This window comes from Notamacropus eugenii, chromosome 3 (genome assembly GCF_028372415.1).
Source record: "Notamacropus eugenii isolate mMacEug1 chromosome 3, mMacEug1.pri_v2, whole genome shotgun sequence".
In the NCBI taxonomy this organism is placed as follows: Eukaryota; Metazoa; Chordata; class Mammalia; order Diprotodontia; family Macropodidae; genus Notamacropus; species Notamacropus eugenii.
This window is the reverse complement of record NC_092874.1, coordinates 474,875,159-474,901,823: the sequence shown is the minus strand read 5'-3', so window position 1 is coordinate 474,901,823 and position 26,665 is coordinate 474,875,159. Positions and strand designations below refer to the sequence as shown.

Sequence of the window (26,665 nt, the reverse complement as noted above, 5' to 3'; positions counted from 1 at the left end):
ATATAAATCACTGCAAAGCAAGTTTAATTGACTGCGATGTTTATTAATAGAGGCAATGTGTTGTAGAGGACAGAGTGGTGAATATCAAGCCTGGAAGACAGCTTTCAATCTGACACTTAACAGCTTTATGACCATAAGTAAGTTATCCAACTGACTGATATATTTTTATTAAGTGTCTTTTATATGCCTGGAATTGTGTTTAACTTTTAAAAGCCTCAGTTTCCCCATCTGTAAAATAAAGATGCTGTCACTATATTATAGTACCTATTCCCTTGGGCAGTTGCAAGGAAGGATCTAATTGAGATAATGTCTATAAAATACTTTATAAGCTTTAAAACACTATGTAAATGTGTTATTATGGTTATTTTCCAACATTGATCATGGGTGCCATTTTCTATTCATACTCTTCCTCTTGTATCCAGAAGAATATATTTATTAGACAACAGGCAAGGGTGTGAGGCAATCAGAAATTCTGTATTTGAGATGAAATCTGTAATCACGGAGCCCAGTCAAGCCAAATGGACTCTACAGACACCATGCTCATGAGTTGGGCTTTCCTAGCTCTCTGTTAATCAGCACAATCTTCAAAGAATCATGACAGAGAACACACATAAAAGCAATCAGTTGCAAGAAAATCTCCTAATCAAAAAGGGATCTCAGAGGCTGTCTGGTCTAACTACTCTTGGTCATAGAAACTCCCTAAATCAACCTGTTAAGATATTGATTCAAATACTCAACAGATGTCACTGACTCAAAGACTTCTCATGCACAAGAACACAAAATAGCCAGTGTCTGTGTCTAATACTGGAGGAGTCAAGTTTTAAGTCAATCTAGAACTTGCTGTATCCTATAGATGTATGCATCTCATTGCCAGAAAAGGGTTGTTTATTTGTTTGTTACTTTGATTTGCTTTTTTTTTTTATTTTCTTTGGAATCTTTTAGGAACTTGGGTTTTATTTGGAGAAGAGATATGTATAAATGATCTCAAAACAGATCTGGGATGCTCTGACACTGTTGATGTTGGCCATGTAGAAAAGGAAAGTTTGTAAGATAACAGTGATGGGGAGGAAGATCATGAAAGCAAAATACTACACTGGGAATCTATGGATGAGCTCTAGAATTAAATATCTATGAGGCCATTGGCAAATAATAGCTGACATTTATACAGTCAATTAATAAGTATTTATTAAATAATGCATTCTTTATGCATTATATAATGCATAAATATATATGCATATATATGTACATAATAATGCAAATTTATTAAATAATAATATTTTTATTAAATAAAAAATCTGGCACTCGTTAGGTGCCAGACACTCTGCTAATACAATGGACATCCCGAAAAAGGCAAAAACATCAACAGAGTATTTGAAGATGGGCAAATCCCCTTAGAGATGTCACATTCAGTAGACAGTTGTTTTTTCATCTGTATCAGTGACTTCATTGACATAGATAAGTCCAGGTGTAGAAACTCCCTTCACCAGTACAGATGGGTACCTCATTGGTAACTGACGATCTTAGAGACTTGCCTGGAGCACTGAGAGATCAGGTGACTTGTGTGTGACCGCATGGCCAGTATGTGTCTCAGAGACAGGACTGGAATCCAGCTCCTCCACACTCCAAAACTGGCCCTCTGACTGCCACATCCCACTGTTTCTGCTCTTGAGTCTTTCAGTTTCCCTATTTGTAAACCAGAAATCATGCTCTTTGTACTATTTACCTCATAGGCTAATTATGAGGAAAGTAATTTATAAACTTTAATGCACAAAACAAATGTGAGTTATCACCATTAACAGCTGCGATGATGACAATGTTTAGGCCTTGTTTCCCCAACTTCTCTCTCACCTTATCCCTTGGAAAGCTTGACATAACCTATAGAAGAAAGAAACTCCATTATTTCTTTTTCTAAACACATTGCATTGGTTAGATTCCTGAAAATCAGGATGAGAGCGAGGCAAGTAATCACAACCCAGTAGCCACAGAATTAGCTACATCTGGGCTCAGTCACTAAAATTGCTAATAGTGCTAGATTTGGAGTCAGAGGACCTGAGTTCAAATCCCAGCTTTGCCATTTATTGGCACTGTGACATTGAGTAGGTCACTTTCTATCTCTGGGCCTCTGAACCTGCCTTGGACATTTCTCAAAATCTATTCATAAAAAATTTCTAAATAGAGTCTTGACTCCCACTCTAGTCAGTTGTCTCATTAACACTTGCTCTTCTGCAGATGAGGAAATTAGACTAGATGATCTTGTAATGGTAATTTAAATGGGAAGATCTTTCCCATTCATTAATAGGCCCATGTGACCTGCCTGGCACATGGAAGTCTGAGTCATATGGAACTTGTGGTAAGAGTTTCCTAAACAGGTAGAACAGGAAGGGTGGAGCAGGAAGGGTAGAACAGCAGGAGGCAGAGTGAGAGCAGAGCTAAGAGGAAATTTGGTCAGAGAGTAGTCAGAGCTAGGAAGGATTCAGGAAAGCAGGCAGCTTGCCAATGTGAGTGAGAGAGCTTGTTTGTGATTTTGTTTAATGAAGCTGGTTTGTGGGAAGCCTCGCAGGAGGAAGGCTTGGGGATGATATTGTCTTCTACGTTGTTATTGTGGATAGATTTTTGTTACTATGATGGATTTGGCTTTCTGGTATCTAAATAAATGTTTGGGTTCTGTCTTCTATGTGGAGAGTGTTGTATTTCACAATTCAGAATTGCACTGGGATATTCATGGCCACCACAGGCACTGTGAATCAATGCTACAGATCTCCAAGGCTCTGTCCAGTTCCATAAAGCTGGTCAGCCTAGCACTTCCTGGATCTATTTCACAGAGATTTAAATCATGAATTATCCCTGTCCTCAAGCAGTTTACATTCTAAGGGGGTGAAGACAACACACAAAAGGGTGATAAACTGAGGGAACGGCTTATTTCTTTTCAATGTGGCAAAAAGTAAGTTACAATGCAGTCCAAAGTAAAATCAACCACATTCTGAATAATCCATTAAAGTAAATGATTTTTATTGGTTCTATGGAGTCATTAATCACCCTTATACTTCCCTAAAAATTCTCTGACATATTATGACACTTTGTTTGGACCCTTAAGCTTTTTCCTATTGTCCGATTTCTCTTACAGCCTAATTTTCTTTTAAATCCATCAAAGAGAAAGAGAAAGGATGAGCTATATTCAACAGTCAGTATTATAATATTGCTTTATCAATTGCGTGATTATTATATCCTAGTAAATATATTAGTATTATCACAGTAATGGAATATTATCAGTGTCTGTGACTGACCTCAAAAGAATGGACAAAAAACCTTTGTTCTCCAAACTGTAAATTTATTATAGGATCTACAGGCAATAATCTCAAATTTTATCACAACTTTGCCAGTATTCTCATCTTTAAAATAAGGGAGTTCAGTTGAACAGTCTCTGAGGTCTCTTACATCTCAATATTATAGAATCACAGAATTGGAGACTTAGAATTTTCCTCCCCAGCCTTCTAGTTCAATCCATACATTAAAATAATCTCCACTGTAATTCTTATGATAAATATAAATATTACAGTCTAGTCTTCCATTGAGTGGTAGCATAGTGTAGCAGAAAGGAAGCTCACTAAGGAGTCAGAAACACCTGGGTTCTAATCATGCCTCTGGAACAAACTGGCCTTGGACAGATCCCTTAATCTTTCCATCTCTCCAGACAATTGTCTATAACTCTAGACTACAAAGGAGGTGCTCCTCTGCATTGGTAGAGGGAAATGCTACACCAGGAGCTATCTACACCCGTGGTGTCAAACCCAAATAGAATCAGATCCCGGTGGCCAGCATGATGTCTTAGAAAACCACAAATTAACATTGTCTGTGTTGTACAGTATCTTTATTCATTTTGTTAAACATTTCTCAGTTATGTTTTCAACTGGTTCAGACAGTACTGGTGGATTTTGCAGCGCTTCTGCCCCACCAACAAAATCAGCAATTACATTGCTTATGAGGAAAATGAGCAAACTACTTTAGATACCCCTTGTTCCTAAGAACTATGAATTCTTAATTAGGCCATTCCACTCATAGGAAAAGACAAATGTTATTGGAAATGGGACTAAAGAAATTCATTTTAAAGTAGGTAATTAATTTTTAAATGATTTTCTCAATGAATGCTTCATAAATAAAATTTAAAATTTAGTAGTAAGTTTTGGTTAAGATTTACCAAATCAAAGATGCCCCTAATGAGCCTCTGAGGTTGATTTAAATGACTATTAGTACACACACACACACACACACACACACACACACACACACACACACACACACACACATACACACACACACACACACACACACACACACACACACACACAGGCATTCATGTAGCTACAATCTCCAGAGGTTTGCAGACTCTTGGAATGTACTCCTGTATAAAAGGAGTGGGTGGGGCCAAGGAGAGCTTGCACAGTCTCCCGTCTGAAAGACCTCAGAGCATAATAGGCCAGAATGGTCTATTTTAGAACCAAAGTACTTCCTGCAGTCTGTTCTAAATTAGGTTAAGTCTAATTTCCCAGATCTCTGCCTCATCGTGTCACCTGAGCAGGACTGACAGACAGTGTGGGTTGGGTTCATTCGCCTTCCTGGAGATCTGTACCCAGGGAGCAATCTTCCCTTTTCTTAGCACTGCACCCATGTGATTATTCATTTCGTCTGACAACCTAAATTTAATTCTAAACACATTTAAAAACAAGCACAAAATTGTCCTAAAGTCTAGAACTCAACAGGAGGAGTAACAAGATGAAGAAACAGCACTTAGGATCAAGGAGAAAATAGCCCCACCACCCTCTGCCCTGGTCAGACCCCATCCACTATCCTGTGTTCAGTCCTAGGGGCCCCCTAGTAGGAAGATCAATCAGCTGAAAAGTGTCCAGAAAAGATAATCATCACAGTGCAGAACCTTGAATCCATGTTATACGAGAATCAGCTAAAGGACCAGAGTACGGTAAAGCCTTAGGGAAGGCATGACGACTTTCATGGGAGAGACTGAGCTCGTTCTGCTCAGGAACAGATCCAGGAGTGATGGGAATGTTACAAAGTCAGATTTAGGCTTGACGTTAGGAAAAACATCCAACAAATAGAGCTGTCCCAAAGCACAACAGGCTGTCTCGAGGTTCCGATTCAAGAAACTAGGGATGTTTAGTCTAGAGAAGAGAAGGTTTCAGGACATGATAACTGCCTTTAGGAGGGCTGTTGCATGGGGGAGGGATCAGACCACTGTTTCGCATCCAAGGGAAGGAATGATTGACTTATTTATGAAGCATTTACATTGAGCAACACACTGGAAGCAGTGAGCAGAAGTTACAAAGGGGCAAATTAATGTTGGTGTCTTGGAAAGACTTTCTTTAAAAATGGAGGTGTCTCAAAGTGGAAGGGACTCACTCCAGGGTGGGGGATTCCTGCTTCAGATGGAATGTGAGTGTACTTGGTGGGGATGTTATAAGGGGACTTTCTTTTGTGCATGGGCTAAGCTAGATGGACACTGAGGTCCCTTCTACCCTGAGATTCTAGAAACTTTTGTCTGTGTTTCAATAGGGAAGGACTTGCATTATTTCACAGAAATCACTTGAGCTTGTTTCAATACGAAGAATGAAAGAAAATTTGTCAAATAAATAAGTGAAAAGCTAGAGAAAAAGCTACCAGAACACAAAGCAAGACTTGTAAATCTCACAATGTGATTAGTCAGCCTTAGTAACCTACCTCCCAGAAGGAAAACAAAAGAATCTGGGCCTGCTTTTTAAATTGCTGAGGACCTCTGGTGAAAGGAGAAGGAAAGGAAGAAAATGAGCCATTTCCCTAATCATCAGTTTTCAATAATCTCTGTCCTTCTGTGCTGAAAGAATGAACATGCTGCGTATTTCTCGAATACCATGGTAACCCAAGAGAGGCTGCAGTGGGGGCACTTGGAATAGGATGGCCACAGCCAAGCTTGTCACAACTACAAAGGGGAAGCAACTGAAAATTGAAGCTCAGGGTCTAGCCCTTCTAGGAAAGTTTTCCAGTGACACCTAACCCTCTTTCATTCTCCCACCTCCCCAAACACTTTGAGATTATTTAATTCATTTTACACATCTAAGCTGATCTCTCTCCTCTCCACTATGGTCCTAGATGGTGCTTGAGGGAGAGAAGGAAATGGATTCCATGATTCCACATCATCCTCCAATGAGGAAACCAAGACCTGGGGAGTTACGTGACTTTCCCAAGGTCTAGCAGGTAGTCTCAGAAGCAGGGTTTGAAGCCAGGTCCTCTGATTCCCAAGTCATGTCTTTGTTCTGCTAATGCCAGCCTTTGTCCTCAAGGACTTTACATTGTATTGAGGGAGAGAACATGTATAAACATGGTTGTTTACAAAATAATCACACGATGAACTTTGTCACTCAGTCCCTGCTGGGGCACTCCATTTTTTTTTTGACTAAGTAATCTCAATTATACCACTAAAATAGAATTCCACATGTGTTCCAATAATGAAAATATTAAAAAAGATGTTATTTAACTTAAAATGCAACAATGAAAAATCTTAACCCAGTAAACAATGGAAATGTTTTTTTCAAATAGTTCAAGAAATTAAAAAACAAAGGAAATATGATTAACTTATCTTGATTATAATAAATAAAGCTTTAGCCCTGATGGAATTTCATAGAGGGAGAACAAATGAAATTGACTGAATTAAGAGGAGATGGTACTAATGGTTTTATTAGTCTCATTTTAGAATCCATCTGTGTGTGGTCCCCTTCTCCTCCAAAAGTGAAGGAAAATTTGTAGCTGCAACATAGGATTGAAGAATCGGACATGCAGAGCTAGAAGAAACCTTGGAGACCATCGGAGACAACAGTCTTGTCTTACAGAAGAGGAAACTGAGACCCAGAGGTTTGAGGTGACTTCCTCAAGTTTGGCTGTAAGTAGAAAAGTGAAATCTGAAGCAGAGTTCTGTGACACCAAATCCAGCACTCCCTCCCTGCACTGCCCCTTCTGATGGAGAACAGACACTGGGGAATGTTGCTACAGCTTCTACACCCAGGGCCACAATAACAGAATCAAGCTCAGCAGCTACAACACAGTGGAACAAATAGTTTACTAAAGAATGTGTCCCTTACGTATGCTTGGCAAAATGTGAACAAAGAAATCTTGCTTTTTCCAGGGAAATGATCAAGATCTAGGATCTCATGCACATTATAGAAATCAGCAGAGCCAGCATGGAGCGATGAAAGACTGAATGTTGGTTACAGAGACCAGCAGAAAAGGCAGTTAGGAGAGAAATACACAATAAGCCTAGATAGGTACCTTGGAGACCAGTCTTTAAATGCCAAAGTATGTACTTTACCATAGGAGTCACGGGGAACCAGAAGGCAACTAGATAGCTCAGTGGGTAGAGTGCTGGGCCTGAGGACAGGAAGATCTGGGTTCAAATATGGTCTCAGACACTCACTAGCGATATGGGCAAGCAAATAGCAAACTTCTCCAGTATCTCTGCCAAGAAAACCCCATGCAGAGTCACAGAGTCAGACATGACTGAACAACAACAAACAAAAATCACATATTAACCAAAATTCACATCCTGGTACTATGTGATGACTCAGGGGAAGCCATCTGGGTTCTGCTTGTCAAGGTTTCTCGGTATTTCTCAATTCCTGCTCAGGATCACGATGAGGTTAAGAATATTGTTGTAAGACAACTGGTATACAAGAATAAATTCTGCCTGGTGCCTGGCTTTGGGGGAATGTGTTCAATGCTAAGGAACCCACAAATCTTCAGATGAGAGATGGAAAGGAGTCCATTCTCAGTGATTCGTCTTCCATGACCAGGGTCTACTTTTCACCTGCCCAAGGTCTCATTACAAACCTGGACCCTCCCTAACTGAACCACCTGGTTTTCTTTCCCATGCAATGCCACCATGCTTCTTTTCCTTTCTGTAATTTAGAATGATGTGCAAGCAGAAATATGCAGGCAACTACAAAGTGGGCTAAGGCTAAGTTTAGCTGCCTAATCTAGGAGGGCAACCTATAATCTATGTACTGGGGTTGGGGGTTTGGATTTGCTTTTTAAGTATACGATGGTGCATGAGTTCAAATCCTCCCTCGGACACTTAGCATTGTGTGACCTTGACTAGGTTACAGCTTCAACCTCAGTTTCCTCCTCTATAAAATAAGGATAATAATGGCACCAAACTCCTAAGGCTTTTGTAAGGATCAAGTGACATAATGTATATAAAATGTTTTGCTAACTTTAAAGTGCTATATAAATGCTGGCTATTATTATTATTAAAACAACCGAAAACCAAAAATAATTACATGAAAGAATACCACAAATCACTAATAATAAAGGAAATGTAAATCAAAACAATCTTGAAGTTTCATTTCATATACAGAAATTTGGCAAAATTCAAAAGAGATTGGAATAGTCAATGCTGGAGGAGTTGAGGAAAGCTAGGCACACTCATCCACACTTGGTAAAGGCAGGGATATGTCCAACTACTCAAAAAAAGAATTTGTAATTATGCTAAAAAAGTGACTGAAATTACCATATCTTTTGACCTAGAAAACACACTATCAGAAGATCAGAGGTTTTTTTTAAGTCTCATACACACCAAAATATTCAAAGCAGCATTTTTTGTGGGAGCCAAGAACTAGAAACTAAATAGATGCCTATTGATTAGGCTAGAACTAAACCAACTGTGGCACCTGAATGTAACTGAACATTACTGAATCTTAAAAATGATGAATATGAATAATAACTAGTATTTATGTAGCACTTTAAAATTAACAAAATACTTTACATGTGTTATTTCATTTAATACAAAGGACTCTGTGCATGAGAAGACTTATTTGAAGTATATGCAGAATAAAATAATGAGAATCAGGAAATCATACATAATGATTCCAACAACACAAAAGGGGGAAATGTGAAATGGACACTATATAACCATAATGGCCAGGCTTGGCCCCAAAGAACAAATGAGGAAAGGCATCTATTTCCCTTCTTTGCAGAAGTGAGGGCGTAAGTGATGACTACAAGATACGTGTACTCCTTAGAGATAGGAGGAAGAGCAAAATGCACAAATACGCACAAAAATATATCTCTAAATTCATTTTATAAGGGCAAAGAACTGAAAATAAGGAGGTGCTCATCAACTGTGGAAAGGCTGAACAAATTATAATACAGGAACGTAGTGGAATACTATTGTGCTGTAAGAAGTGACAAAAGGAACAATTTCAGAGAAACTTGAGAAAGCTTATATGAACTGATGCAGAGGAGAGTGAGCAGAACCAGCAAAGCAATATATATAACACTGGAAAGATAAACAACTTTGAAAGGTTTAAAAACTGATTGATGCAGTGACCAACTACAACTCCAAAGGCATAGGGATGAAACACTACCCTCTTCCTACCAGAAAGATGATGATTCCAAACACAGTATAAGAGACATGTATTTTGGATATGGTCAACACAGGAATTTATTTTGTTCAGTTACACACACTTGATAGCTTCTCCAGATACTTTTGTGGGAAATGAGAAATAAAGGCTAGGCAACAGTAGCTTTGGAATTAGCTACATGACTAGACCAAAAAAAAGTTTCCATTAATGGTTTGATTTCAGTTTGCAAGCAGAGCATTCTAGGGACTTATGGTTGACCCTATGATGTTTAACATTTTTATTACTGACTCCAATAAAGGCATAAATAGCATACTCACAAAGATCTGTGATCTCATCACAAATCCCCTGTGATGCTATTAACGATAGAGCTCCTAACCCAACCATGCCTGCCCATCTTGTTCCACACTCATCTATTACCCCCCCCCCCAATAAGTTCATCACAGTGGGGCCAGTCAACGTGCGGTAGGAAGACTGTCTTTCTGAGTATCTCCTGATATAAGGACATGAAGCTCTCAAGCTGTCACCATGTGATAAACCCATCTTCTTTTTCATTTATATATTTCCCTGCTGACACTCTTTCCTTCTATGCTTCAAGGTTCCTCATTGGTTATATGCATCCTGCTCACACCCACCCTACGCCTCTCCATTGCCATCTGTGTGATATTCATTTGTATTTCTTTGGGGAACCATAGTGTTCCATGGGTCACAATCATACAACACCAGTTACTTAAAATGCTGTTACTTAAAAGATGGGCATCTGTTTCTTGGAGAAGTTTGAGGTAACTAAAGGAAGTCTAGAATTTACCAAAAACCTCCTGTTTATTTCTGGACCCAACTCGTTATCCATTTGTCCTGTCTGTCCCTGATATTTAGCTCAATGGAAAAGCTCTATAGATGATCAATATAAGTACTAATCCTAACCCTGAATCTGGGCAATAGATAATCTTCATCTAATTTCTTTTTTCCTGTATGGATGATCAGGCCAAACTTTTTCTTGAGTTTCTTCCAAGAGTTTCTGCAGTGTCCTAGGGTTTGGTGCAGTCAGTACGAGAATGCTTAACAAAAGGTAGAGACAAGCTGGGATGACCCAAAGTTCTCCACCATCCATCCTCCACTCAGCTGCCAACAGGACTTTTTCTTACGTACATGTCAGAGCCTATCACTCTCCTAGTCAAGAAGAACCCATGACTCTGTATTGCCTCTAGGGAAATATATATATATATATTTGTCTGTTCCAAAGTTGCGGTCCTTCAAACTTTAAACTCAACCTGTCTTTCTGACATTGTTCACCTTCTTTTATTGTGGCCCAAAGAAACTGCCCTTTTCTCAGTTTTTAAACATAGCTCTCCACGTCCCATGCCTGGAAGGTGCTCCTTATTCATCTCCACCTTGTCCCTAGAGAATACTTCTCTTCCTTCAGGACACAGCTCAGGAGCAGCTCTCCACACAAAAACCTTTCCTGATTTTCTTCAACTGCTAGAATACATAGGATTACAAAGGAAACCAATTATACTGAAATATAGTTATAAAAAAAGAATTTTAAGTTCACAGATCCAAGGTTAAAAACTCTTGATCTCAGATGTAGAAATAAAATCAAATCAAATCAGTGAGATGATTGTTATATCCCACAAATAGGGTGAGCTCCAAAGCATGTTTTATTTTTTGTTTCCTTTTCCATTTTGACCACAGGAGGCCAATCACCCTGTCACCACAATCCTATCATTAATACGTCCATTGAAAAAGTAGGTTACCAACCTCAGAGTTTCCAAAGACAATCAAGTCTAATGAGATAAGAAATCTGATTTCAGAGAGCTATGTACGCACATTTTAACATGTTATTGTTCCTTCCTTCCATGCTGTGTACATTTCTTCCAGTGCTGTTCCATTTCTAATAGTAATTCATTAAAACAGGCCTGATCCATTTATTAGCATTCCTTTGTAGACTTTGTGCACTCCAATATCAACCTTGACTATTTCCCAATATGGTTCTAACTAAATCAGTTGAAATTGATCTACCAAATGCCAACATTTGCAGAGATTTCCAAACACAAATGGCCACCTCTGTGTTCTGCATAAGAGAGTAATTCCAGAGCCAGCTAGGGTGTCCCCTCCTCCATGAAGCTATGGGTCATCACCCCAGCCACTTTCACTAAACTCACAGAGTAGCTCATCTGCAACTCTCTTACATACATCATTTTATGTCACTGGGGCCCAAAGCAGATGAAAATGTAACTGGAAAATGCTTCACAAAATAAATAAAAATACAATACAGCACAGACGATATTAATGTGGTGCTTTCTAAGTCAATCCTCTATTTGACAATGACACCACTGCTGAAAGCAATAAGGGTTAAGGCAGGGGAGTAGGAAAAAACCCCTGGAAGACCTAAATTTGAGTCTCAGCCCCAACACCTAAAATCATCATACCATCATCAGTTGGAGTATGGCTGAAAGGGATTTCAGGCAGTTCGTGGGCAGATCCAAAATGAGATATCCCTGTATAACCAGAAGGCATTATCTAAAAATGTTTTATGCCTATTTCAGAAGACAGATAGTACAGTGGATAGAGTGCTAGGCTTGGCCTCATGAAGACCTCCATTCAAATCCTGCTTGGATGCTAATTAATTACTACTGAGAGCAAGTCACTCAGACTATAAATCACAGACCTGAGATTACAGGCCCCTGATACATGATTATCTTGAGCTCTTAAGTTCTTGGTGGACACGATGGCCCAAATACTGTGCCTTTGCTCCATGCCTGAAATGCTGCTCCTCCTCACCTTCTCTGCCTCCTGAAATCTCTCACCTCAAGTGTTACCTCTTAGGCCAGGCTTCTCCTTTCCCCTTCTCACATGGAGTTACATTTGTATGGTCCATAGTACCTACCTATTTATAGATGCACATGTTGTCCCCTCTAATAGAATATAAGATCATCAAAGGCCAGAATGATTTCATGTTTGTCTCAAAACCTAGCAAAGTACCTGACCATGGGAGGCACAACCATTTATTAAATGTTTGTTGAGTGAAGGAATGATGGCAAGGAATTTTTCTTATTATCTGTGTGTCCCCAGCACCAAGTATAGAATTTTAAACACTGTAAGAACTTAATGAATGTTTGCTGAATCAAAGGTGGTAAGATTTCCAAGTTTTGGGAGTATACCAGCATGATTTCTTTAGCTTTCAGTTATATGGACTGAGATTCATAAATTATCTTCTGATGTTATCAAGACTAAAGAAATTTGACTAAGCCAACAGACTCTGACCATTGTAATTTCCTACGTCAATTCCGCCCTTCCTATCGCCATGTCTTCCTGTTGTTCTCTACATCACTGGACTAAAAGAAACCAAGCAAGATCCAAAGTTATCCATTCAGTTCAATAAACATTTATTGACAGGTACTGGGCTAAGGTTGGAGACACAAAAAAAGAGGCAAAAGACAGTCCCTACCCTCAGAAGTTCACCATCCATATTTTTTGTAGTAATACAGCCGCTTCCCTCTCACTTTTTGACACATAGCCCCCCATCCTGGAAGGCAGTGGCCAAGTTTGGGGGATAAGTGGGAGATACTGAGAAATAAAGGATACAACTCCCAACTACTCAGAACTTGAATTCAAGGTCAGAGATATGAGGGAAGAATGGCAGTGGCTTCTCCTTACCAGAGCCTGCCTTTGAATTCACATCCCCATTAGAAAGGCAAAAGGGTAGGAAGCAATTGGAAGCCCTTGCCAATGATGGCACACAAAAAGGAAAAACTAGTGGCATCAGGAGCTGGCAAGACCCAGAGAGCAACACCCCTGAACCACAGCTGCAGAAGAGCTGGCAGGTAAGCCTGCCACACTATTGACTACAAAGGAAAAGTTTGTGAATTCCTGCACTGGGGAGATTGCACTAACTCATATATCGGAACCCCCGCTCCTGGACAACTTTAAGTACATCTTAAAACTGCTAAGACACTGTCTGAGGACAGCCTGGGTTCCAGGATAAGCTATGGGCACCCACCAGCATGGTACCTGTTCTATTATGCAGAGTCTTATTCCTTTTGTTGAGTTTATGCAAAAAGTAAAAACCTTGTATTGGGTTAAGTATATGTCTGTCTCTTTGTATAAGCAGTCAACTCCACTATGCCAAGGTCATATGAACAAGACTCAGTGAGATATAAAAGATTTATAGTAAAGGCTGGATTTTCCAGTAGGTGGGGGCTCAAAGCTAATATAACTGGATAAATACACACTAACCACAGTCCTTATACTAATGAGAAAAGGACAGCCACCCAGAATGAGGTGGAGCTAGTGGCCAAAAGATTTCACCCTCAGAACCACAGACACTAGCCTCTAAAGAGATGGAATACAAAACCACCAGAATGAGCACAGGACTTCCCAGGGACTAGTCAGATAGATAGATAGATAGATAGATAGATAGATAGATAGATAGATAGATAGATAGATAGATAGATAGACAGACAGACAGACAGACAGACAGACAGACAGACAGACAGACAGAAAGAAAGAAAGAAAGAAAGAAAGAAAGAAAGAAAGAAAGAAAGAAAGAAAGAAAGAAAGAAAGAAAGAAAGAAAAAGAAAGAAAGAAAGGGAGAGAGAGAGAGAGAGAGAGAGATTAAGGTCAGTGACTAGCAATGCCACCTGGTGCTTTAAAATGCCCCCAAAAAATGAAAACAAAGTAAGTGTCCACTATTTAGGGAATGGCTAAACAAAATGTGACAGAGGACTATGATGACATATGGCTGCACCAGATTGAGTGATAAATATGAAGAATTCAGAAAAACATGGAAAGAGTTGTATGAACTAACGAAAATGGAAATAAGAATCAGGAGATCAATATAGACAACATTTCCAATGATATACATGAATATGATAGTTGTTCCCCCAAGACTCTGTCTCCCTTCTCTCCATACTATCTCATCCAGTGATCATATCAGCTCCCATGGATTCAATTATTGTTTCTATGAAGGAGATTGCCAGATTTATATATCTAGCTCTCTTCTCTAACTGCATATTGGGCATTTCAAACTGATTATCTAGTAGACATCTCAAACTCAGCACATCCAAAAGGAAATGCTTCATTAAGGACAAGGAGAGAGGGACTAAATTAACAAAAATAACCATGAAACCTTCTCTACTAGTACCTACCTGCATAAGACACCTAAAGGACACTGACATATTTGTACTTCATCATTCAGTTCTTTTGTGTAAGGTCAAGTGGTGGAATTGGGATCTTCTAAGTTTAAATTGTAGAGCTGAAAGGGTCTTTCATATATCCACTAGTTCCCCCAACTCCAGTCAGGCTTCATTTACATTTTCACACTTCATTGGACTTGAGATCTCACCAATGTGGGGTCTCCCATCCATGGAGTAGTTCCAATCCATCCATCTCTGGGATTCTTGGACATATCCTTCCCAAGGAGTCCACCCAAAGTACCAGAGACATTTTTCTAGATTGGAAGCCATGGTATGGATACCAATGGAGTCCAAAGGCCTTGAATGCATCACTCATCCTTTATTCTCACTTCATAACTAGTTCTCCTTCTTTGCTCATACCTCTCTGGATAATACTCTTTATTCTGATTCTTATGTGAAGTTTTTCCTTAAAAATATATTGCAGCCCATTGCCATGTGCCTTTCTATTGTCCTTTGGCTAAAATATAATTTCATTTCTTTAGGTTACAGAACATTTATATAATGATGTGGAATGAACTGATGGGGCCACAGAATGGACCAGAGATCCTGAAAACACTTTGGAAATAGACGAGATGCCAGGCCCAGTATTGAATGGAAAGAGGAGAGAAGGCTGGGTGACATTTGGGAACAAGTATGGGGGTTGAAATAACTCCAACTTCTCCCTGAAAAGAAGGCTCTTTTTTTAATATTAATACATTTTCCAAGGATGCTTTAAGCATATTGGTCACAAAATACCACAGGTTTTCCTTCATCTGTTCCAAAGAGAAAGCTCCCCAGCATAATTCTTTTTAAATCATATTTTATTTTTATTATTATCTTTTGTTCTTATATAAGCCTATTTTTCCAAATACATTGGAAATATATTTTCTTCTCCCTTACTCAACACAGAAAGCCATTCCTTGGACTATAGATTAAAGAAGAAAGGGAATGGAGAGTTCAATAAGACCAATCAACATATAGATCCTTTAGGACAGTAGATAGAAAATTTCATACCTCTAGTCCCTCACCTTTACAAAGAAAGGAGGAAACTATGCTTACTCAATTCCTCTCCATTCCGAGATTGGTCACGCCAATTACCCATCATTGCTTCCCTTTTTTTTTCATATTTTTTCCTTTTATATAGTAATTGTGTGTGTAGTTTACCTAGTCCTGCTTACTTCTCCCTACATCAGACTGTTCTAAAAAAACAGGTGAACACACCATTTCTACTGCAGTATATTGAGATAAACACTGGTGACTCTTTCAGCCTTAGCCTACTCCAAGGACAATGAGGGAACAAGGCACAGGTCCTCCAGGGAGACAAGAAGAGGGGGAAAATACTGCCCCGAGGTTACATTCGAACTCATCTACAATTTGTGGTAAGGATTAGCATTTTGCAAATGGCTGAAAGACTTGACCAGGAAAGTGAATTTCCTATCCCACCTTAAAATCAAATACAGGTAGTAATCAGAAGATTTCAACACCCAAAAGATGGTCATCTCAGTCTTTGCCCCATCCTCTTTATCTCCTTCCCAGGAAGTTTCAGTTAGAAGTTAGATAGCCAAATCTGCATGTGAACAGGGATTCCCTCCACAGCACAGTCAAGACCAAATCTTCCAGACAAACAGGCCTTCTCCCTATTCCTCACACATCCAACATTAATGTCCCATCTCTGTGCATCCATAAAGGTTTTCCACCATGCCTGGAATGGCCACCCTCCTCACCTCCACCTCTTGGAAACACAACTTTTCTCCAAAGCTAAACTCAAGGGGGACCATCTACATTAAACTTTTCCTAATCCTCTCCCAGCTGCTAGTGCCTTCCTCCCTCTCTCCAAATTACTTGGCATGTATGATAGATAGATGGATAGATGGACAGATGGATGGATGGATGGATGGATGGATGGATGGATGGATGAATGGGTGGGTGGATTTTTTATATACCTATATCTGTCCTTGGTGTTTTCCCCAGAGAATGTAAGCTCCCTGAGGGCAGGAATTCTTTTACTTGTCTTTATAGGCAGCAACTGGCTCATAATAGCCATTTTACTTACTCAATGCTTGTTGACTGACTGTGTGTACAGCTAGAGCAATTCCACTAACTCTTACCTCCCAAGGTAGTTCACCTCACTTCTAGACAGCTTCAATTGTCAATAAGTCCCTGGCTATAAGGCCAGTGTTCTATCCACTAAGCCATCTAGCTGCTCCAATTTGTTAGTTTTTTTTAAAAGAAGGGGCCCAATGAATTATCCAGCAGGGAAACAATTTTCCTCCCCATCCCAAAGGTGGGCTGCCTGGCCTCCTTCTACCACATCACTTTAGCAGAAATGTTAAAGACAATCGCAAGTGAAAGCTGGTGGCTGAAATTCACAGCTAAAACAATTTAATTTTTTACAGTAAATTGAAGCTCTCCCTCCAGGTAAGAAGATAGAACATGGGCCTGCATTAAGATTCCCTCCTAAGGAGGGTCAGCTTGTTCTTTTCACGCCTTCAGGCTAGCAAGGGCTTCCTCCAGTTTGGCTGGGAGGAGCATGGTTGAGATCTACCAGTTAGTCATCTGCAGGAGGTCCTGCACTCATCCCTTCTGGCAAATGCCTCCAGGGAAGAGAGAAAGGCAAAACTGCCCAGTGGGGGGACCTAGCAGGATCCCCAAATGCAGGGGGCATTCCACCATGCTGGAATCTATGCCAACTGCAAGGCAACAAAGAGGTCCCCCTCACTCAGAAACAATGCCGATGAATCTGTGTCACAAGTTTTAGACTGGCTTTATTTTATTTTCTAGTTCTGTGATTTGGTCATTATACAGAATTCCCAGTGAGGAAATTCCATCTACCAATATAGCATCTGCTCTGCAATTTATAATCTTAAAAGACTTGCCCAGAGTCACACAGCCAAGGTGGGTCAGAGATGGGACTTGAACCCTGGTCCAACCTGGGAGACCAGGACCTCCTGCTACCCCTCTTTAGGTTAATTATCTTCCTCTAAACCAAAGGTTCTTAATAGCAGGGAAGGTTTCAGAGGATCTGTGAACTTGGGGGAGGGGTGGAATTCATCTTTTTATCATTAGTCTCTAGTTGAAATTTAGAATTTCCTTCAATTAATTCTGAGGAGTCTCTTCTTGGAATCTGTCTGCTTTAGCACATACCAAAGAGCCCCTGACACAGAGAATGGCTAAGGACCCTTAGAAACAAAACCAGCCCAAGGAACAAAAGCGCCACCATTTACAGAATCCCAGAAACTGAGTCAGAAGGACCTCAGGGGCCATGTAGTCCAACCTGTACATGAAAAAGAATCTTCACTAACACTCCCCAGCAAATGATCTTCTAACATCCACCTAAAGATTTTCAGTGACAGGAAGCTCACTTCCTCCCCAATGAAGCCCATTCCATGCTGGGATAGCTCTAGTTCTTAGCCAAATTTTTCTTTAATCAAGCCAGCATCTGACCTTCTATCTTTCCACCCATCAAAACTAGATCTGCCTTCCAGGGTCAAGCGGAATAAGGTTAATCTCACTTCTGTGTACTAGGCTTTCAAATATTTGAATACACTTATTGTGGCCTCACTATATCTTCCTCAAGCTAAATAAACATCCCTAGTTCTTCCAACCAAAGTCCTTTGCCATCTTGTTCACCCTCCCCAAGATGCCTTCCTGTGTCCCTCCTGAGTTCTATCTCCCAGCACAGAACACAGTCATCCTGCAGATGGGGGGTAGTCTGACAGGACAGTCATTTCCTTAATCCTGGACACTTGGCCTCTCCTAATGCAGCCTAATATTGCATATTTTGGGACTGATTTTCAGGAAAGAAAGCACATTGTGAGCCAATCATCCTGTTTCTTATTGAAAGTTCTGGCATCTTCATTTTTTTTCATTTTCTTGAGTGCTCTCAAGGTGCCAACAATTTCCTGGTATTTGACCAAACTTGGTTCTAATTGGTAGAATCCAGTCCAAATTCATGAACACAGTAGCCAATATTTAAAAATATGTTTATTAGGAATAATAAAGAGCTGATGGTGCCCAAAGTCACAGAGCTTTTTTTTTTTAAATTTCTTAAAAAGCAGCACAGGGAAAGTCATCACACTCATTCTCCAAATACCAGGCAGGCGAGGTACTGTGACATCAGGAGACAACATCAAGAGACAATGGTTCAAATACCATCTCTCCCTTAGGATCATAGAACTAAAGCTCAAAGGAATTTCAGAGGTCATATAATCCAGCCTCCACACCTTACAGATGAGGAAACTGAGGCTCAGAGGGGTGAAAGAATTGCTCAGTTTGAACCCAGGTTCTCTGACTCCAAATCCAGCATTCTTTCCACTGCCCACCAGGTCTCTCAAACTTAGCATCTGAACAACATTCAATTATTTAACAACTCTGGGGCTCAATTTCTTCATTTGTCAAATAAGGGGGTTGGGCTAGGTAATAAGATCATAAATTTCTTATTTTAGAGACAAAAAAACTCTAGCTCAGAGTAGTGAGTTATGTGACTTCTGCAATGTCACAATCTATGGCAGAGCAAATGTTTGAAAATATCCCCTAACCCCAAATCCAGTGTTCTTCACACTAGAGCAGTAACTTCTAGGGTTCCTTCTGGCTCTAAATCTATCACAATCTGATTTTAACAGGTTTTGTTTTAGCACAGTGCCTGTAGTTTAATGGATCGCAGAAAACATTGACCTACAGCATGGAGAGACTTCCAAGGTCAAGCAATCTGACCTCCTTATTTTAAAATGATCCCATGAGTCTCAGGACTCCACCTCATCACCACCTTCTGGCCCTCAGATGGAAAGGGGGAGCCATGGACTCCAATATCCCCATTTAAAGAGGGAGCTCAAAAACATAAAATAAAAGAGGGAGCTCAGCTCAGAACATCTCCTCATTTCTCACCTGGCTGCGCTCCCCTGGGACATCTCTTCCTTCTTCATCATGTCCCCTTCCAGGGTGCATCTCCACCAACCCCACCACCACTACCACCTTTCCAGCTTCCTTTTGTGTGCTGTTTTCCCTCATTGAATTGTAAGCTCCTTGAGGGCAAGGACTGTTTCTTTTTTGTCTTTCTATTCCTGACATTTAGCACAATGCCTAGCGCATAGTAGGTACTTGATAAAGGTTGATTGATTTACAGAGGAGCAAGCTGAGACCTAAAGAGATAAACAGATCCTAAAACTAGAGTTGGGATGGACCTTGAGGTCACCTGATCCAACTCCCTCATTTTGCAGATAAGAAAGTGAGGCCCAGAGAGATTAACTGACTATTGTAACTATGCAACTATTAAGTGACTATCTAGAAACAGAACCAGGATTTGAACCAGGCCCTTTCACTTCAAAACCAAGATTCTTTCCAGTGTAGCAGTACAAGAGACCTGGCCTGAATATCTCTCTGTGCTTTACCAAGTAAAGGAATCATTCACTCACTCACTCATTCATTCATTTAATCAATCAATCAATCAACAATGACTTAAGTCTATTCCTACTCAGAAGAAGTGAATATAAGAAACCAGGGTTCCTGGCATCCATAGGGAAAAAACATTTTGTGTTATCAGATGTGGACCCACCTAAGGATCTCAAGGGACTCCTCCCTACACCCCCCCCCCCCCATCCCATAGGACGGAAACTGATGAACTTGTGTCTTCCCAATCACAAAGCAGTTTGAATTAGGCTTATGGTTCCATGTATAATAATATGGTTCCATGTATAGCCTGATGAAACTCCAAAGCTACCCTGACCACTCTCCTACTTTGGCATAAAGAGGAGCCCAACCAAATCTCTCAGAAAGGTTCCCTTTATTCTTTGTTAACTGCCACCCATTCAGAGCCCTAATGTTTTTATCACTCAATGGCTACTCAGTCAATGAATCAAGGCAATAAGTGCCTACTATTTGCCAGACTAAACTCTGGGGATGTAAGAAGAAGCAAAAACTTTCCTTGCTGTTAAGTTTATATTCTAAGGTGGAAGACAATACATTCATAAGGACCCCCATATAAAATATATCAGAGTAGATGCAAGGTCATCTCGAAGGGAAGGCTATACTTTGATGGCAGGGAGTTGGGAAAGAGAGAAGGCCTAGGAAAGATCTCCCACAGAAAATGGCATTTGATCTGAGTCCTAGAGAAAGCCAAGGATTCTTAGAAGTGGAAGTAAGAAGGGGGTGCATGCCAGGCATGGAGCACAGACAGTGCAAGGGCAAAGAGACTGGAGATGGAGGTCATATTCAAGGAGCAAATAGACCAGAAGGGCTGGATTCCATAGTGTATGTGCAAGGAGACTAGAAAGTTGGAAGAGGCCACACTGTGGAGTTTTAAATGTCAAACAGAGGATTTTTAGGGAGTCACTTGAGGCTACTGAATGAGGAAGCAATGTTGCCAGAACTGAGGCTAGACTGGAGTGGGAAGCAACTTGAGACCCGTCAGAAGATTCTTGTGAGGAGATGAAGGCAGAGTGAGGGTGGTCCCTACATGAATGGAGAGAAGAGGGCAAAGCAAGAGATGGCGAGATGAAAACACAAGATCTAGGTAACTAAATGGATGTGTAGAGGAGGACACCAAGCTTGTGACATTTTTTGCTATCAACAGGACCAATGCAGGCTGCACCAGAGGGCTTGCCTCCCTTACTCTTACCCTCTTCACTGCCTTTTCCAAATTCCTCAACAAAGGAAAACCATGAGTAATTACCAATGCCTAGAAAATAAGAAGCTTCACCAAATGATCAACTCCCGATATTTTCAATAGGGGTAACTAAGTGCGGTACCATAGAAAGAGCACTGGATTTGGACCCAGAACCTTTACACTTATGTTCCTCAGTCTCCTCATCTGTAAAATGGGACAGCTTAACTAGGTTATTGCTAAGATTCTTTCCAGTTCTAGAGCTATGCCTAATTGATACATTGCATGGGTAAGGATTGAATGAATCTATATTATACACACACACGTGTGTGTTATATATGTACATGAGAATATATGTATGCATGTATATATGTGTGTGCATGTGTGTGTTCCTCAGGGAATCAATAGAACATTCCAATAGGATGTAAATTCTTCGGGGCTTAGGGCTGTTTTGGAACTTAACATGTCTTCCCAGAGCAAGTACAGTACCTAGGATACTCTGGATAAATGCCTATTGAATTAAACTGAATTTTAGCACTTCTGGAAGACAGTGAAATGCCAGGGAAGGCCTTCTGAACTTGTTCATTGACAGTGGAATCTTAGGATTATCGAGGTGACCTTGGGCAAGTAATTTCACTGCTCTAGGACTCAGTTCCATCCTTCCAAGTAGAGATTGCTTCATTCTTTTTCCACGTGCATCCCCAGGGCATAGCATCATGAGAGAGGTGATCTAGAATTCTGTTGAAATCTCTACCAGCTCTAGAGCTCTGCTCCCTTTCACCTTCTAGGCCCCCAAATCCCTTAGGGATTGCTTAGGCCCATGCCCTCCAGACTCTCTGCCTTGAAAAGAGGAGACTTTGAACCTCAAAGCTTGGCTCAGATATCAGATGAGAAAGACAATAATTACGCAGATATCCTCTCCTCCTGGATGCTGCAGGTCTTCCCTTTGTAGCAGACTTTGACTCCAGAGAGCTCTCTTCAAAAAGATTCTTCTTGTTTCAAAATGGTGGAAATGACCGTAGGCCAGGAATGGAGGAGATGGGGATTCTCATCTCCACTCTACCACTAACTAGCTGCACATCTTGGGCGATTCAATTCCACATCATGTACGGGGCACTATAATTCACTGGAGAGATGAAAACCAAACAGTGTTTCTCCTCAGAGAGCTTACATGATACTGGGAAAGCCATTTTCCCTCTTAGAGCCTCAATTTTCACATCAATATAATGACAAGGTGGGACTAAATGTTCTCTAAGCTACCTTCCACAACCAAGATTCTGATTCAGATTCCAAGACAAGAGGTCCTCTAATAGATGCAGTCAAACCTTAGAATCAGACCTGGTCCAGCTGCTACCTCTGACACACATTGGCCATGTGACCACTGGGAACTTAACAGTCTGACAAGCAAGACTGCATGCTTCCTCATTCCTTACCCCAGTGAAAGCACAGCTCCAAACCACCTCCCCTCCTGGAAAAAAGAACCTCCCTCCTTCCTCATATTGGATCCAGCTTCTCATGCTGACTGTCACTGGAACCGAAATTGTGTCCATGAATTGGAAGCACAAAGTAAGCAAGCAGACTGGTCCCTAACTAAGTGCCTGGTCCTGCATCTCAATTTAGAGTAGACCAGGTAACATCTCACTGAATTTTTAAATGTCTCTGTGGAACTTAGGAAAGGATGAGAAATAAGTGTACCTCTTTACTTTCCCCAGTGAAAATCTTACTTATGTAAAAACCACTTGTCTCAAATACAGCAAACCTTTGAACACCCATGCAGTCTTGATCAAGGGAACAAACCTAGCAAAACTAAAACAAATTTTAATATGGTTACATGTAAAGTTTTACATTTGGGTGAAGAAAATCAACTGTAAGAGATAAGCTCAGAATCATAGAAATACACTGGACTTGTCCTGGTATCCAGCTCTCTCCCTTATTAGCTGTGAGACCTGGAACGCATCACTCTAATCTCAGAGAGCCTCAATTTTCTCACTTGTAAAAATAGGAATAATATATTACCAACCTCACAGGGTTATTGGGAGGAAGGTACTTTGTAAACCATCAAAGGCTATATAAATGTCAGATGTCATCAGACAACGATTGGTATATTTTTTAAAAAGACAGGATTTGCAGTGAACTGCAACCGCAGTGTGAGTGAGCAGTACAGCATGGGAGCTCATGAGATCCTATGCAGCACAAACAAAAGCAGTCAGTCAACAAACAAGCGATTATGAAGGACCTACTGTGTGCCCAGCACAGCCCTAAGCACTGAGGATCCAAAGAAAGGTAAAAACATGGCCTTTATCTTCAAGCTACTCACATTTTCCCTAAAACGAGTCTTGAAACCATTCAAATGTAAGTTCCTCGAGGTGAGGGACTGTTTCATCAGGTCTTTGTCCTTCTTAAGTTGTTGAAGGGGCAAGCTGCTAGCCCCACTTATCTCTGCCCCAGTCATACCACATTTGTACCACGTGTCTAGTCGAGATGACTCACTTTAAGAAGGACAATGATGGGCCAGAGCCCATCCAGAAGGGGGTGATCAGGGCCACAAGGGCATTCAGACATTTTCTGCCATGAGGATCACTTGAAGGAACTGAATATAGCTTAGTGAAGATAAGACTGAAGAACTGCCATGTGAAAGGGACTTGCATTAGTATCTACCTCGTGTTCAGCTCATCTCCAGAACTAGAAGCTTTGGGTGGCAGTGACAGAGGGAAAATAGGTGTGGTTCCCTGAAAGGGGAGCTGTCCAAAACCCAGAATATGTTGCCAAAGAAGATGGAGGGCTTCCCTAGCACAAGATGTCTCTGACACCCACCAAAAATGGGAGGCAGGGACTGTTTCACTTTCGTCTCTGAGCACTTAGTAGGTACTTTATAAATGTTTGCTGGTTGGTGGTATAATGGATCCTCATCCACAGTCCCTAACCCTGGGAGATGGGCAGTTTTCCAAAAGCAGACAGCCAAAATGACCCTCCTAGAACATCTGTAGCATTTTCCTCCTTCCCTCCAGACAGTCATCTGATTTGGAGGTGGTTTCGGAGACTTCTCTACCACCCCCTCCAAAATGACATCCATCAAAACAGAACAGAGATAAGCAGGAATGGCTTCCAAAAGCTTACCCCTTCCAAAATGACCAGAACCCCTCCTTGGATGTCCCTGTCTAATTAAGCACTGTCCATACCTGCCTCCTTTCAGTATGAATGCTGCTAGAACCCAGAGGGAGCAGGTACCGGGAGACTCAGTGTGCCCTTACAGTAACAGCTAACCAGAGTCTGTGGCAGGCTGGGAAGGAGTTTGCCACGCCCTATTTCTAGCCCTTGGATCACCAACTATGCCCCTCGCAAAGGTGGGCCAAAGCCCTCTTGGGAGCTGAGCCAAGGCCCTGCCCTTCACACCTATCGAATTCACTTTCCAAAGGACAGTTTTAAAGTCATTTAAAAGCCTTCGGTCCAGGAATCTCAAGCAACAAGATTAATTAAAGCTAAGAGCAGCCAAGCCCTGCTAGCTTCCCAGGGAACGCCCGAAGGGTAGCATTTCCCCGTCTGCTCTCTGGTCCCGCAGAGCATCAGGAGGGAGACCCGGGGCTGGTGCAAACCAACGGTTAAGTCCAACCGCTGATTCCCAAAGCCAACCAGGAAACTGACCGTGACAAGTAGGTGGGGCCCTCCTCTCTGCTGCCCCGATTGGCCACTTGGGGCTCCCTGGGAGGCCTCTCCCGGCCCACGTCAGTGGCAGGTGCGCTTGTCAGTCACCGGGGGAGCTGTCCATTCGCTCGCGGCTCAGGGAGCAGATGCCCCAGAAGCATCAAAGGGCTGTGCTAGTGGCCGCCCCAAAATCGATCCCCCTCCCGGCCAGCGGCAAAGGGGAGAGAGACCCTCTGGCGCCAATCCCCCCAGGAGGGGCCCCGTCCTCTTCAGTGGCCCTACCTGAGCCCCCAGAGAGCCCCCCAAGGACCAACCCACCCCTCCAAACGTGCTCAGCGTCGATCGGGATCCCTGGGCTTGGGTAACAAAGCGCCCACCAGGCCCTCCAGTCCGGAGGTGTCCGTCCGTCCCGTCCCGCCGCCCACCCTCTCACCCCCACCTCCGGGAAATCGGCCACTCGGTGGGCCCCGGGGCTTTCACAGCAGGTACCACCCCAGCCCCACGGACCTTCCCGATCGCTGCTCCGGGCGGATCCGAGACACATTCAGGGGCCAAGCCTCCCCTCGGCGCTGCTGCCTGGCAGAGCCCCCAGCCCCCAGCCCACGCCCCAGCCGGACTCAGAGAGAAAGAGAAAAGGGGGAGGGGAAGTAAAGGGGAGGGGGAAACGCCCGGAGGCAGAGAAGGGTGGAGAGGCCGGGCAGCCGGCGTGGGGGGCTGTCCTGGGGGTGGGGGAGGGAGAGACACAGCAGGCAGAGGCGCCAGCAGGCTGAGGAGAGAAGAAGGGAGAGAGGGAGGGTCGCGCACTGATGGAGGGAATAAAAGAGGGATAGAAGGAGAAGAGGAAGGATGGAAGAAGGGAAGGATGGATGGCGGGAGAAAAGGAAGGCTGGAGGGGGAAAGGAGGGACGGAGGGAGGGGCGGCCCGCCGAGAAGAAGGTGTGCACTTGTTCCAATCCCCGGCCGCCGCTTTCATAAATCAATGCCCAGCCGCCACCCGCCCCCACCCCCACGCCCAAACGTGGCCGGCTTTCCAGCTGTCTTCTCCACCCGGCGGGCCGGCAGCCCGCAAACGCACTGCAGTGCCCCCCGCCAGGAGCCCGAGCGACACCTGCGCGTCCCTCGGGAACCAGCCCGGTCCCCCCCACATGCCGCCGGCCCCCCACCCCCCGGGGGGCAGGAGAGCCGGGCTCCTCACCTGCCCCATCATTGCCGGCGTCGGGCGTCCCGCGCTGGTCCTGCGGGCATCGCGATGCCCCGCCGCTGCCCGGGCACGAGGAGAAAGAGGCCGGGGGCCGAGGGCAGCCCGGCGGAGGGCAGGGTAGGGCAGGGCAGGGCTGGGGCTGGCCAAGGGAGCGCTGGGCAGCCGGAGCTCGGCTAGCGGGAGCGCCCGTGCGGTGAGGCGGCTGCAGAGCCGCGGGTGGGTGGGCGGGCGGGCAGGGGAGTCGCGGGGCGGGGCGCGGCGACGGGGCGGGGCACGGCACGGGCACGGGCGCGGGCGCGGGAGAGACTCGGCTCCTCGCTGTCTCCGCCGCCGCCCGCCCGTCGAGCCGGCCGTCCAGCTGTGCGTCCGTGCGTCTGTCCAGCGCGGCTCCCGCTGCCCGCGGCCGCTCGCTCCTTCCCTCTGCCTGGCGAGCCCCTGACTCAACATTCCCAGCATTCCCGAGGAGCTGGGTGGTGTGGGGTGCTGCGCGTGTGTGCGTGTGTGCGCGCGTGTGTGTGTGCGTGTGTTTGTGTGTGCGCGCGCCTGTGTGCTGGGCGGCTCTCCGCGGGGGGCAGCAGAGAGCTCCCCATCCCTCACAGCGGAGAAGGGGCGGGGCCTGCCCCCGGGCCCTCCCCTCCCGCTCTGGGCTGG

The 26,665-nt window shown here is 43.0% G+C and overlaps 1 protein-coding gene across 5 annotated transcripts in view; it reads right to left on the bottom strand.

The window, feature by feature from the left end:
* The window catches only part of ERC2 (ELKS/RAB6-interacting/CAST family member 2), a 1,010,504-nt gene extending 984,269 nt beyond the window's left edge, over nt 1-26,235 (bottom strand). For 2 of the 5 annotated variants that reach the window (XM_072599029.1, XM_072599031.1), the window contains exon 1: nt 26,009-26,215. The gene's annotated coding sequence lies outside the window, so the exon portion shown is untranslated. Of the gene's footprint in view, nt 1-26,008 lie in introns of all 5 variants that reach the window. The other 3 variants (XM_072599028.1, XM_072599030.1, XM_072599026.1) reach the window with 3 other exon arrangements.
* Between the last annotated feature and the right edge of the window lie 430 nt (nt 26,236-26,665).